Below are 16,022 nucleotides of genomic sequence, written 5' to 3' on the forward strand. Positions count from 1 at the left end.
TGGGTTTGCTTTGAAATCAAAATTGTCTAAGTTTGGAAGATGGGAAAATGGGCGAATGTGATAAGTTTTAGACATAAAACCATGTGCGACACATACCAAATCATTGAGAAAAATTAAACAAGTTTGAAAAATGATAAGTATACATCAAAACTCCACTTTGCATGCATTCTCAAAGTACAACAGGTGAAGTGTGTGCGACTACGACCAAAAAGTGTCATTTTACAACAATAAAGATATTGCGACCAATGAAATACACCGTATATGTTCTACTTAATACAATGAAACTTGAGAACACTCAAGAACACTTGAAACACATAGAACGACATGAAATGACACTTGATGACCAAGGTGACACTTAACACGATGATAAGGTAGGCTCCAAAATTTGAATGTAGTGAAATTTTTGGAGGGTGTTGTAGAAATGACAACACTTTGCGACACACTGGGTGAGCTTCAACTTCTCTGTCTGGGAATAAATTTTGGTTAGAGGGTCAAACCTTCAGGAAGTATTGATTGCCTTCATTTCCCCTTTTCGATTGGTTATATACATAGAATATCACTTTCTTGTACTTGGTTGAACACACAAAAGATACACTATATCACAATTGTTTCAATCCAACAAAGGGTAATGTGCGCGACGAGTTTATGATATTTAGAGTATGAGTTTTCATCTCCGGTGTTTCTCCGTTGCCACCAGGACTAGACAATACCTTGATGGATTCACTTTAGGAGCACAAAAGTTACTTCGCTGCCAACGATCCTAGACAGTACCCCGACAAATTTGCTTGCTTCACCTCCCTATGCAAGAAGCCTTTCTCTTATTTCACCCTTTATTTACTTATTTATTTAATAGGACTCTGCATCGATACTTATTATTTTCAATGGGCAGAAGAGGGATCCCAACTTATTAAGAGGAGGGGAGGTTTCCCCTTTAAAGAATTATTTTAATACCTCTGATATTGTTTTGCTTGCTTTAGATTTCCCCTTATCCTTTCTCTACTATATTGGACAAGCATTAACACACAAGTATATTTACACCAAGTTTAGTAGTTCCATTGGGAACGGACCTATTAGATTCCCTCAAGGTTCTCCTTTTGGACGAATCCTATTTTCCATATGGACTTATCTCAACCTATGGGATTTTCCCAAACAAAGAAGGAGAACAACAAGAAAGCCAAGTGTTGTGGTTGTTACACTTCTCTTTTATTACACCACAAAGTCCTCTTGAGCCATGCACTTTTACACAAGGTCTTATTTAGTGACAAAAAATCATGACAAAATAGGTCACGATTGACACAACACATGAACGACTAACACATGAAAATAAAAGACACAAAAAAAAAATGTATAGTAAGGGTAGCTTGTAGCTTCTATTGAAAATAATGTTTCAAATCTTAGCCATTAACGGGAAGGGGGTCAATCCTCCCGTCTAATGATTTCAGCTTGAAGGTATTGTGGCTGAGATTTTCTTCAATGGTGAATGGTTCAATCCACAGAGGTTGGAACTTTGTGTGTTTACCTTTGTCCTTATGGGTTTTATCCCACTTCAGTACCAGGTCACCAACATCAAAGCTCTTTTCCCCTACAAACTTCTTATGAAACCAATGCTTCACATGACTTTGATGAAAATAAAATCTTTCCTTGGCTTTGATACTTTCTTCCTCGAGTTTGAGTAAAGTGTCTATCTTGCTTTGAACGAGAAGGCAAGGTCTACCTTGTGACTCTTGGTAGAGTTTCAAGGCTATAATATACAAGTTTAGGGGCAAGATAGCTTCTTTACCATAAAATAGAAACTATGGCGAGGTTTTCAGGGAAGCCGTAGGAGTTACATGGTCATCCCATAATGCATTGGTTAAAGCAATATGCCATCTCTTCTTCTTAGACAAAATGGTTTTCTTGATTATGCGGATAAGATTTTTATTTCTCGATTCAACCAAACCATTTCCCTGTAGGTAGTAATTAGATGCATGTTTTTAAAAAATACCATTTTGTAATGCGACTTCATAAAGTTTTAAATATGAAAAGTAAGTCGTATTATCAAAGACAAGTGATGTTGGAATGCCAAACCTAGTTATAATGTTTTGCTATAAAAAGTGGATGACTTCCAGGTCATTTACTCTTCTTAAGTGAATCACTTCTGACCACAGGGTAAAATAATCTATCGATGTTAGGATATATCGGTGTTTCTTTGACGAGTGAGGAAATATTTATATGATAACGTACAGGCCCCACTTTTGGAATGACTCCTCAACTACTACTGGTAGCAGTAGGGCAGATGACCTCTGATCACGACCGACACATCTCTGAGAAGCTAGGCACTTGCACACATAATCGTGAGAATCTTTGAATAGAGTGGGAAAATAATAACTAGCCCGCATAAATTTATGCGTTGTAGTGTCACCTTCATAGTGGTTACCTGCTATTCCATTGTTCAAGTCTCTGAGAACCTTCTCTGTATCCTGTGGCTCAAGGCATCTTACTAGGACATCATTGTGGTGCTTTTTGAAAAGTACTCCATGAACTAACTGGTAAGATTAATCTTTTAATTGGATTTCCCTTTTCTATTTATTAGATAGATGTGTGGGAAAGGTGCCATGTGTAGAAATTTTTTCTACAAATCATCTAGCTCCGATACCATGTAGAAATTTTTTCTACAAATCATATAGCTCTGATACCATGTAGAAATTTTGAATAATATGACACATATTCAACAGAGATTATCCTGATCATACAATTTAAGCGGAACATGTATAATACATAATCTCCTCTACGTTGATCATCAAATTACAGAAGCAGAAACATTCACAGGCGCACATAGAAGCATCAATCAAACTCATAAACACAGTATGTATCCCGGGGAAAGAATCTCGCTAAAAACCCCAACTATCTGTATATTATATTGATTGAATCATGTAACAATACACAGCATAATACTTCTCACAAGTATCTCCACCTGTTACACACAATACAGCTCAGATTTGATCTCCAAATCTCCCCCGCTGCTTGCCTGCCTCCACTGCTCAATACCTGCTCAAGAACTGATGAGAATGGCTTCCCAAACTCGATTTTACACTGCAAAATAGTCACCCACACTATGTTGGACGTGAGCAACAGCTATAATATCATGAAGATACGTGAGCAAACTCATTGGCATACTCAATCCTTTGATTGTGCAAATCATCATGCACAGCTATAGTCACAACTGATAGCAATCTGATTCTCTACCACTTGTCCCTGTTGAACTGAACATGCACTGACATGCAACTGAGTTAACTGATGTATTCTTTAGTTGTATTATGAGTTAATAACTTGTGAATTAATTAATAACTAATTCACCCAACTCATCTTTAGTCTATTGATCAGTTAGACTAAATACAACCAGTTTAACAAAGCTAAACTGAACACAACTCCATCAACTGTACCTCCAGTCCACTAAACTCAACTCACTTGAGTTCTAACTGAAGTCATGCATGCAACAACTCAACTGACTCATAAGAAAAACGAATTTCCTTCTGACAGCTGCATGTGCCACTTCCGTAGCTCAAACTGAAGTGCTCCAAGAGAATAAGATTAAGTTTATAGTCCAAATATTATTGTGAGATAATAATATTTGACTTTTCTATTTTTGACTTTGATCACTCACACTGTGATCACTCACACTGTAATCACTCACACTGTGATCACTCACACTTTCATCAAAAATAGAAGTCCATCTATTTTTCCCAACTTGATCAATCATCCATAGACATGATCCATATGTCTAAAAATAGACATAGTCTAAAAATAGACTTGCGCCAAAAATAGCCTGCGGGCCCACTTAGTGAAGGCGACTCTTTTCACTAAGCTCCATCATCTCGTTGCACTCTCAACAAGCATTTCTTGTTGCACACTTTTCAACACTCCCTCTCAACAAGAAAGGCTTCCTCTCAAACCCGATCCTGTAACTCTGGAATGTTCTCCATGCAACACATTTGGCCAGTCCACTTGCTCTGTCATCAAAGTCTCTGACTGCTATTGCCTCTGTCAACTGAAACTCTGCATCTCTGTGCTCTTCAGTATCTGACTGCTCTAGCCTCTGTCACTTTGATCTCTGACTGCATCCGTGCTGCTGCTGGTTCTATCTCCCAGCATTGCATCCGCACTGCACCTCCCAACTGACCTCCCTGTTGGGATAGAAACATCCTCTGATGCTGAAGCTCTACCTGCTGCTGACAAGTGCTCCCTCTCTGACATCTGCGCTACTGCAACATCTCCATGCATCTCGCACCATTGCACACCTCTCTGTGCCACCTAACACTGTGCAAAACACTTGTGCCTCTCGCATTGCTACAGCCTGCTAGCTATGCGCTGTCCTGGGATTCCCTGCACTGTCGCTCTCTCTGCCGCTCCATCCGCATCTGTCTCTACCCAATCAGTCAGTTCCTGCTACTACACATCGGGGCTCCCGTAGCAAGGTCTCATCCAAGAGGTTGGGTACCTCAAGGATCTTACCCCTCCTCCTTGGGACAATCAATCCACATCACCCCACCTCCTACCTGGAGGTATGGATGCATGCGATCCCTCAACCCACCTGGCTTGAAGTTTCCCCCTACTGGAGGTCTCTGGATGAGTAGATGTCTCTACTCGATCTCCTCTCAGCTTCCCCTGTTGTGGCTCCTCCACAATCTCCTGAAGCTGCTGCACCAATCGTGGCTCCTCCACAATCGTCTGAGACTTCTTCTGGCTCTGCATGTTGAGAGGTAATATACGCTCCCTCTCAACCACCAAGTCTCCATCAGTTGCCTTGCTGCTCAAGGCTTTGCATGCATCTTGAACCTCAAGAGCATACAGGTTCCTGACCCATGAACCAATCTCATGACAACGAAAGCATCTCACCTTCGACTTGTCAACCTTATTCCCATCATTGGAAGAACAAGATTTGAAAAGAGAAACCTTCTCCTTCCCCTTCTTCGCCTTACTCGCTAAGGCACAGTTCTCCTCATCCTGCATGGATGAAGAACTGTCTCTGGTGCTCCGTCTAATCTCCTCCTGCATCAAATCCGACCATGGTCGTTCCCAATTTGGCAGTTTCTCCCTTCCATTCACCGAGTCCTGGTAGCTATGCCAACTCTTAGGAAGGTCAAGGTGTCCTAGACTCACCATCCTCATCATCAACAGTAACCCCCACATTTCCCAGCTCATCTCGACACTGAGTGAACCTCGTGAGATACTGGGGCATACTATCTCCATTCTCGAACTGAATGTTTCCGAGTTTTATCTCTTGCTTTGGAATTAAATTCGAATTCCACCAGCACAAAACTCAACTGCTTCCGATCTAGAATTCGTGAGAACAAATTATTTCTTGTACAAAGATCGACTATATGGGCATTCACCGGATATCTCACCTTCCAAAAGAAGGATGAATCCAGAGGCTACCTGGCCCGATTACAGACTCTGCCTGAAGAAATAAAATGTAAACACTTCCTGAATAATAGATCTGATGATCAATCCTCGCTTGATATCCTGTAAAAATCTCTTCTACAAATCAAGCAGCTCCGATACCATGTAGAAATTTTTTCTACAAATCATCTAGCTCCGATACCATGTAGAAATTTGTTCTACAAATCATATAGCTCTGATACCATGTAGAAATTTTGAATAATATGACACATATTCAACAGAGATTATCCTGATCATACAATTTAAGAGGAACATGTATAATACATAATCTCCTCTACGTTGATCATCAAATTACAGAAGCAGAAACATTCACAGGCGCACATAGAAGCATCAATCAAACTCATAAACACAGTATGTATCCCGGGGAAAGAATCTCGCTAAAAACCCCAACTATCTGTATATTATATTGATTGAATCATGTAACAATACACAACATAATACTTCTCACAAGTATCTCCACCTGTTACACACAATACAACTCAGATTTGATCTCCAAATCTCCCCCGCTGCTTGCCTGCCTCCACTGCTCAATACCTGCTCAAGAACTGATGAGAATGGCTTCCCAAACTCGATTTTACACTGCAAAATAGTCACCCACACTATGTTGGACGTGAGCAACAGCTATAATATCATGAAGATACATGAGCAAACTCATTGGCATACTCAATCCTTTGATTGTGCAAATCATCATGCACAGCTATAGTCACAACTGATAGCAATCTGATTCTCTACCACTTGTCCCTGTTGAACTGAACATGCACTGACATGCAACTGAGTTAACTGATGTATTCTTTAGTTGTATTATGAGTTAATAACTTGTGAATTAATTAATAATTAATTCACCCAACTCATCTTTAGTCTATTGATCAGTTAGACTAAATACAACCAGTTTAACAAAGCTAAACTGAACACAACTCCATCAACTGTACCTCCAGTCCACTAAACTCAACTCACTTGAGTTCTAACTGAAGTCATGCATGCAACAACTCAACTGACTCATAAGAAAAACGAATTTCCTTCTGACAGCTGCATGTGCCACTTCCGTAGCTCAAACTGAAGTGCTCCAAGAGAATAAGATTAAGTTTATAGTCCAAATATTATTGTGAGATAATAATATTTGACTTTTCTATTTTTGACTTTGATCACTCACACTGTGATCACTCACACTGTAATCACTCACACTGTGATCACTCACACTTTCATCAAAAATAGAAGTCCATCTATTTTTCCCAACTTGATCAATCATCCATAGACATGATCCATATGTCTAAAAATAGACATAGTCTAAAAATAGACTTGCGCCAAAAATAGCCTGCGGGCCCACTTAGTGAAGGCGACTCTTTTCACTAAGCTCCATCATCTTGTTGCACTCTCAACAAGCATTTCTTGTTGCACACTTTTCAACACCATGCCTTAGAAATTTTTGTAAATTAGAGTACCATGGTGCTGTAGATGTGGATGGAGGAACATGTTCAACATTATACATTTCTATCTCCTACTCCCAACCTGAATGATCATTCTCGGGAGCATCTCTTGCTTCGGCCGCTAACTTACAAAGGCCATGACCCTTTATGGTATGAATTGGTTTGAAATCCAAATCATATTATTATAAGCAGGTGATCCAGTTAGCCCTTTTCTCACCCAACTCCTGCTGCACGAACAATGTTTTTACTGTTGGATGATGTACAAATATGATCGTGTGAGCTTTCAAAAGACATGGTTTGAAATAATTAATTGACTTGTATACAAAATATGCTTGTTTGTTAATGGCAGGATAATTTAATTCTAGGCCCTGTAGGTTGGTGCTCATAAAAGAAATAGGCTGCTCATTTCTTTCAGTTTTCTTTTGAGTCAATACAACCATAATTGACAAATCTAAAGCAAAGGTATAAAGTAGGAGATCTTTGCCATAATTTGGACTGAATAACACGGGTGCATCAACAATAACCTACTTAATTTGAGAAAATGCATCCTTTTCCCATTTGTCCCATTTGTATGTTGCATATTTCTTAATCATCTCTTGTACATGCTTAACTATTTGGTCATAATCAAAGATTAATTTTCTCAAGAAATTGATCTTTCCTATGAAAGACCGCATAGCTTTTTTATTCACTGGAAACAAGATATATGTAATGGATTTGACCCTCTTGGGATCAATTTTAACTCTACTTTTCATAATGATGTTCCCTAAGAGAGTCCATTCGGACACACCAAAGAAGCTTTTATTGGGATTAAGAGAAATCCCATACTTTCAACACTGCTCAATTATTTGTTTTAGATGATGTACGTGATCTGATCTTCTTTTGGAAAACAAGGTAAAATCATCCAAATAAATAACTACACTCTCACCAATAATGCCACAAAAATTATTGTCCATCACTCTTTGGAAAGTGGCATCGATGTTGATAAGCCCAAATGGCATCCTCTTGAAAGAAAATATTCCTCATTTGGTCCTTAAGGTAGTCTTCAATCGATTGGGTTCCGCAATTTGATTATAACCAGAGAAACCATCTAGTAGCGAGAACATCTCAGACCTAGATACTATCTAGAGTATTTGTTCCATGGATGACATTAGATAATTGTATTTATCAGATGCCCGGTTAAGATTATAGAAATCTACACATAGCCTTATTTCACTAGAATTCTTTCTAACTAGTACTAGATTGGAAACCCAAGTGGAATGTGTGACTTTAAAAATGATCTGAACATCCAACAACTTTCTCAATTCCTTTTGTATGAGGGGTTCTAGTGTTCAATGAACTTTCCATAGTTTCTGCTGGAAAGGTTTTACCCCTTATTTTATAGGAATGACGTGCTGGATAATACAAGTATCATATGTATTTAAATCGTCATATTTCCATGTGAGCACATCACAATACTATTTTAATAAGCAGATAAACACTTTCCATTCCCGTGGAGAACAACAAGTACCGAGGTTCACATACTACAAATATTCTTGAGTTCTCAGATTGACTTGTTCATATGATAACTTTGAACACTGAGTCTTTGCGTGAGTTGGTCCTCTAAATTAGTTCTGTAGGTCGTATAACTTCTCCAGGGACACTAGACCTTTGGGCATAGTTTTTCCTTTCATTACACTATATGCCTTTTGCAAAGCCTTATCGTGCTCATCCTCTTCTATGAAAACATCTTTAAATACATCAACATTAGCCATAAAGTAAAGTATCTATTGGTCGTTATTGAAAACACGTAAATTAGTGTCGTTGTCAAGTACAAATGGTTTATATATAATTTCAATAGAAAAACCATTTTTCAATGGCGACATCCTAGTGGTTGCATTTGCTAAGGCATCTGCTGTAGAATTTCTAACTCTAGGAACATAAACAATATTGAAATATTTGAAATGATTAATTAAACGCCATACCTCCTTATGGTAGTTCTTAAGATTCAGTGAAACATAGTGTATAATATCTCGTACCTGACGAGTGACCACCCTTAAGTCATCGATTACCTTGAGAATATCTACCTCTAGGTCAATAAATTTCTTTAATTTGAGTACAAGTGCTTCATATTCGTCAGTATTATTGGTATACTCGAACTCCAGACGACATGAAAGGATATGCTTCTTATTATGTGGGTTTGTAAGTATGCAACCAACTCTAGAGCTATCATACGTATTTGAACCATCAAAATATAGAGTCCAAATATTATTAGATACTAGGCTGCTTCCTATACTACTATTAGTACTACTATGTACATCTATATTACATGATTCATTTGTACCAGTAGGAGAACAAGGAAGGAGCTCCAGATGTGTATCTGGTGGAATGGGTGACAATTGTGCTTGATAACACCTGAGGTCAGTTTCAAGGAAACAATTTTAAGAAATTAAATTGGCAAAAGCAATAGGCTCATTATGGCCCTCAAGTGGTGTCATGACGTGTTTCATGTATGACTCAGTCTCCACTCGAACCTGGTTATTCCTGCCCTTGTGTGGAAGCCATAAATGTGACTAGTTGGTCACAAAATACCCTTGTAATTTTCTAGACCAATCTCTACTAAGGATGCCATAAGCTTCAAGGATGTCCACAATTACAATATTTATACATTGGTGGAATCGATCATCAGATGATAATAAGATAACAACGTTTATGAGCTCAACAATTACTTGGACTAGAGATTTATCTAGTTGAATGATCTGTGCATCAGTTTTGTCCCATTTAGCGTTTATTTTCTTTGCAACAAATAATGGCATTACGTTCACAAATGCACTAGAATCTAGTAAACAATTATGGACATTGTAATTGAAAATTTAAAAAGTTAATAAAAGCAGAGGGCTAAGAGTGTTAGCTTCTAATGTTACAACATTAACTACAGATTCAAGGGTAGTACCATATGACTTACCAGACACATTTTGAGAGGAAGAAGCTTTATCACTTGGCGAAGGATGTGAAAAGGCTTGGAGGAGTAGATCACGGTGGCCTATTATCTTTGTGAGCTCTTAGATGGAAATATTGGCACAAGTTTTCTTCAAATATTCAACTATGTTATAATCAATTTTTTAACCTCTATCAGGCAATGCTGAAGTGTCTAGAGGAGTGGCTATATTTGACACTTCTGGAGTAATGGACTTACTATTGTTGATGGAGGAAGTGTTCTTGGAATTAGATGCATTTCCATACTTATTCTATCCATCAAGAGCATGATTGATCAGTGGTGAGATCCTTCATAACAATTTCTCCTTTAATTTTTGTCTCCTCACCTCCTGATTAGAAATGGGCCCTTTACTTCTCAAACTATATCAACCATTTTTCTTTTGAGTACGAGCTTCATTTTGCGGTGGCTCTTCAACATTCTTCTTGCCAGCATTTTAGATGCAATAAAATGCATTCAATGCATGTCCAATACCCTTTCTCTCTTCAACCACTGTAGGTTCCTCTATTTCTTTCATCTGTTCCATCTTCTCATTTGCTAGAAAGGAATCCACAATGTGTGTGGCCAGAGCATTCATGCTGTGGTTCCAATGTGGACATGTATTTTCTGAATGATATTCATGGTGGAAAGAATAATAATTATCCATGCCCATACTTTCTATATTCAACACAATGTTTGAACTCTAGGGAGACTTGGTAGGCTGATTGTTGTTGTTATTATTACTATTATTACTTCGAAGGGAAATACTTGGGATGCTTTCTTCTAGTAGAAGTCTCGCTTGACCTTTTCTTTAGTTTTGAAATTTCATTTGTAAGTGCTTTCACCATCCTAGTCAAGATTTCAATATTTGATGAGTCATTTTCTTTAGCCTTACTTGAAGAAGGCTGAGACTTCCTACTAGTTTATTTGGAGTCCTTTGAGTCATCATCATCAATAATGAATTTGATACCACACAAATATTTCTCAACAATGAATGCCTCTACAAAGTTTAATGCCAGTGTTGCCTTTGCATCCCTTTTAACAAAATGGGAAATGTTAGTGGGCAAGGAAACTGTGCAATAATCAATAGTAATCGAATCACGCAGTTGCATGCCCGAGGGAAACTTATTTAATATATGATCGAAATTTTGATTAAATATTTTACCTTCTCCTTTGACCCCATCTTACTATTTATGAGCTCTTTCAATAACATGGAAGGAGTCTTGTCATTGGAAAATTTGTCTAGAAATAACTTCTTAAACTCCCTCCAACTATGGGTTAAATTGACGCGCAGACTATGGTACCATGTTTTCGCTCTAATTTCTAATGTATAAGGGAAAAGTCAGTAAGAAACATCATCGTACCTTACTTCCAACATCTGTAGATGCATATTGAAGTTGTAAAAGTGATCTTCTGCCTTTGTCATCTTGTCTCGATTGAGCTTTGATAACAACTTTTCCAGATGTCTAGGCATCTTATGGCAATTGTTTGGAAGAGTGAGAGGCCATTGGGACATCCAATCCAAGTCATGGTCAACCATGTTTTCATCTCTGTGTTCCTCTTCCTTTTCAGAATCTAAGGAGTCTTCTCCTTCACCATCCAAACTGTCAAAAATTTCTCCAAAAGGAACAATGTCATCCTCGTACCCTTCATTAATGGGTGGAAGTTGATCTCGCTGAACTATATCATCTGAGGATAGTAATAACTCTTCAAGAGTGGCAAAACAAAAATCTTCCACTGTAGAAACTAATATGCTCGTATGAGTTTTTTCTTTCTTCTTTGGGAAGTGTGGGATATTCTGCACACTCGAAATTAAACCGATAGCATTTACAAACTGATGGGTTAAAGGTCGAAGTGCCTATATTTGTTCGTAAGTGACCTTATATGCCAACTCCAGACCAGGCTGAGAAGACTCTCCTGCTTCAAGAATAAAAGTTGGAATGGTGCTCAGAATGTTTCTACCTTGTCTAGAAGGTGAATTTTCAAGGTGTGTGGAGTTATCAGTCATAAAAAATTGGCTTCCGTCCTTCTAGTGCCAGAATTTTAACAATGCTAGATACCATCAACATATAGGGGATCTCCTTGATATAACGACCCAATTAGACTTCACACTGTTTGGTGTAGGAGTCCCATCTGAAATATGACACAACTGCCATTTACTTAAATATATGCCTTGGCTAGTACCGTCAACATGAAAGAGATGCACGTATGTGATTTTGAATGAGAAAGTGAGTGTGCCTTGTGACTGTTTGATTGTAGATGTATCAATGTTCTCTTACTACAAAGGGGAAAATAAAGTGAGCCTCTAAGAGAGAAGTAATAGTACTACCCTAATGGAAACACACATTAATGAGAAAGAATTGTCTCACATCAAGTGAAGTAGTTCACATAGATGAGACGATCATTATAAACATTACAACACACTTCGACTAAGTTGAGCACCGAAGTCGCCAAAATATTTCAATTATTATAGTACATGTGAAAGCAAAACATGAATCATAAACATCCAAACAATAATCTCAGAAACATTCACAATCGATGTGTTGAAATGTGTTGGTCTGGAAAGCTTTGATATTAAACAAAAGTTCCAAGATACATAAATACAATGATCATCACTAGCTCCAACAATGGAAAGTTAGTTCTATGTTGGGTAGGGGTCCCCTAGGTCCAAGTTTTGTCTAAGTCATGTAAAGTTTCCACATTTTGAGGAGTGGAGTGTGATTTGCGTAGAGTTCTAGGAGTCAAAGGGACTTTAGGGCTGGTCAAAGCCCCTTATTTTGTAAAGGGATGAGATAAATTCAGCTATTTTGAGCTCCGCCCATGGTTTGCAGACCATGGTATTGTAAGGGTAAAAGATATATAAATGGATGTCTTAGTGAGTCAAAAGCATTAATCGATTAATTCATGATGTTATTGTTGAAAATAGCAACAAGAAATGCTAAAAATAGAATTTCTAAAAATAGCACTGCTATAAATAACAGTTCAACTTGTGTTGATCTTAGCAACAATGGATGGAAAAATGGAAGTGCTAAAAATAACATTCTATAAATAGCATTTCAAGATACTTTCCTATTTTAGTCAGTCCCTAAACTAAAATAGTGAAGTAAAATTCGAATTTGATCTTAGCAGCAGTTTGTAAATTAATTAATTAATTAATCTTGAGCTAATTAGCTAAGGAAAATCAAACTTGAAGTCTATATTGGGACATGCAACAGTTTCTCCATTAATTGAGGAATTTATCCATCAGTTAAAGAGATAAGGATGAGTTGTAATTAGTTGATTTAGTTAACTGAGTCAAGTCCAGTTAGATTAATTCAAACAGTTTGTTGAATTAATGTAAGTTTAGTTAGTTAATGCTTGCATCCATGTAACTACTGCACTTCAGATAACTGAGTATTCTCTCATAAATAACTCGTACATGTCAGTTTATACAGAGACCCAGTTGAGATCAGATGGAGGGGCAGTGTACTATCAGTTGCTAGAATATTCCTTGCATGCAGAAGGAATTCTTTCCTTGAGGATTGCGCAGTTACTTCTTCAGGTTTTGTGAGTGTGATGAGGCCAATTCACACATGTGGCTTCATTGGACCCCAAGAAAAATTGCGCAAGGAAATAGGAGGCTTGGAGGGCTTGAGGAGGACATATACTATGTCTATTCAGTCGATGAGCTATATTGTTTGATTGCAGAGAGAGCAGGATAGCTTGAGAGCTGATTCTTTTGTAACTTGAACAATATTTCCACTTGTATGATAATACAGAGATTGGGGTTTTAGGCTGAGGCTTTCCCCAGGTTATTTCTTCTGTGTTATGTGTGATTGATTTCTCATTCTCAGTTATATGTGTTCTCTTGATCTTGCTCAATTTGATTAAGCTTCTGCAAAGTGTTGTAGAAGTAGATCTTGTATTGTGTTTTAGTATATTGCATAATCTATTGATCTACAGTGGGAATTTCTACATGGTATCAGAGCAAAGGTGATCAAGGTGAAGAATAGTATACAAGAAGGAGAAGTTTGAAGTTTGGTTCTTGAAGATAGAAATCAAGTTCTTATCACATCTCAATTTCACCTATGGCGTTTAGTGGTTTAAGACTCGAGTATGCCCTTGATGGTAGCTCAAATTATATAGCCTGGAAGGATCACATGGAGGCAGTATTAGAGGATAACGGTCTAAAGGACTTCATTGATCAAGAAGTCCCCAAGCCGACTGATGCTACTCAATTGGCAGAATGGAAGAAATGTGTGGCTAGAGTAAGGAGAATCCTCCTGGAGGGAGTTCGAGACCACATTGTCTCGAGCCTCCATGGGAAGGAGACTTCATTTTTGATGTGGAAAACATTAAAAGATTTATATCAGAACATCAGCGATCAGAGGAAGCTAGCGCTGAAAGACAAGCTTCGTAAGATCAAGTGTGAAAAGCGTGACACGATCTCTACATATTTGAAAAAGCTCACCACCTGCAGGGATGAATTGGAAGTGTAGGGATCACGACCGCTGATGATGACATGGTGAGTCTTGCACTCCTCGGTCTTCCTAAGGGCTAGCATAGCTACCAAGACTCGGTTAATGGAAGAGAAAAACTGCCAGATTGGGAATGACTTTGGTCAGTTTTGGTGCACGAGGAAATAAGAAGAAGCACTAGAGATGGATCCTCATTGAAGCAAGATGATGAGGAAAATCTAGCCTTAGCGTGTAAGGTGAAGAAAGGGAAAGGGAAGGCGTCCCATTCCAAATCCGGTTCTTCCCATGGTGGGAAGAAGATTGAAAAATCGAAAGTGCAATGCTTTCATTGTCATGAAGTGGGCCATTATGCTACAAATTATCCACAGAAGAAATCCAAGAAGGGTTCCTCAAAGGGATCTGATGGTGAGGCACTGGCCTCACAGTTTGAGTTGTATTTCTCGCTTATCGCATGCATGGTTTCATCCATGGTGGGATGTGTGTAGTACCTGGACAGTGGAGCTTCATTCCACATGTCATGTGACAAGAATCTTTTCAGTACCTTGGAGGAGAAGGATCTCCAGATGTGGATCGAGATGGGCGATGATGGAAAGTACCGTGTTTCAGGTGAAGGTACGGTTGTGTTTCAGAGGGAGCATGGAGCTCCTCTCACCTTCCCCTCACCTTGACTGATGTAAAGTATGTACCAGGTCTGAAGAAGAATCTTGTGTCTGTCGCTATGCTAGAAGATAAAGGCTATGATGTAGTCTTTAGTCAAGGAAAGGTATTCCTGAGGCATATCGGTACTGGACAGACAAAGTGAATAGAGATGCAAGTCAAGAATCTCTACAAGCTGGAGGTAGATGACTGTGCTACTTTGAGTTCCAAAGTTGAGATGGTGCAGAGCCAAGATGTTGGCGAGCTATGGCATAGAAGACTGGGCCACTTGCACCATGGAGCCCTGAAGATCATGCAACAGATTTCTACTAGATTACCCAAGGGAAAACTTGAGTAGATGACTACATGCAAAGGTTGGACCTTGGGTAAGTATGTGAAATCTTCCTTACTTGATTGAGACAGTAGAGCTGGAGCAATCCTGGAGCGAGTTCACTCAGATGTTTGTGGACCTTTCTCTACAGCTGCCACCGCTAAACAAAGGTACTATGTTATTTTTATTAATGATTTTTCTCGTAGATGCTGGATCTACTTTATGCAAAAGAAGGATCAGACCTTCTTGAGGTTTTGTGAGTTTAAAGCCTTGGCAGAGAAAGAATTTGGAAAGAAAATAAAAGCCTTGAGTAGCGATAATGGTGGAGAGTATGTCTCCCAACAGTTTAAAAAATTTTGTGCTGCAGAAGGTATTAAACAGGAATTGACGCACCCCATAACCCACAGCAGAATGGGGTGGCCGAAAGGAAGAACAGATCAATTGTGGGAGTAGCTCGAGCGATGTTGCATGACCAAAGCCTACCACTGCATTTGTGGGCTGAGGCATGCAATACAGCAGTATACTTGCAAAACAGAAGCATGCACCATATACTGGGGATGAAGACACCTATGGAGGCCTATTCCGGGAAGTGACCAGATGTAAGTCACTTCCGAATCTTTGGATCATCATTTTACTATCATGTGACCAAGGATGCCAGGAAGAAGCTATACCCAACAGCTAAGTTGGGAATACTTGTGGGGTACACGGATACACTCCAAAACTATTGGGTGTACCTGGCTTCCACTCAGAGGACTGTGGTACGCAGGGATCTGAAGTTTGATGAG

This window comes from Pinus tabuliformis, chromosome 2_2 (assembly GCF_031772625.1).
Source record: "Pinus tabuliformis cultivar Carrire ecotype Pingquan chromosome 2_2, CPIR1, whole genome shotgun sequence".
In the NCBI taxonomy this organism is placed as follows: Eukaryota; Viridiplantae; Streptophyta; class Pinopsida; order Pinales; family Pinaceae; genus Pinus; species Pinus tabuliformis.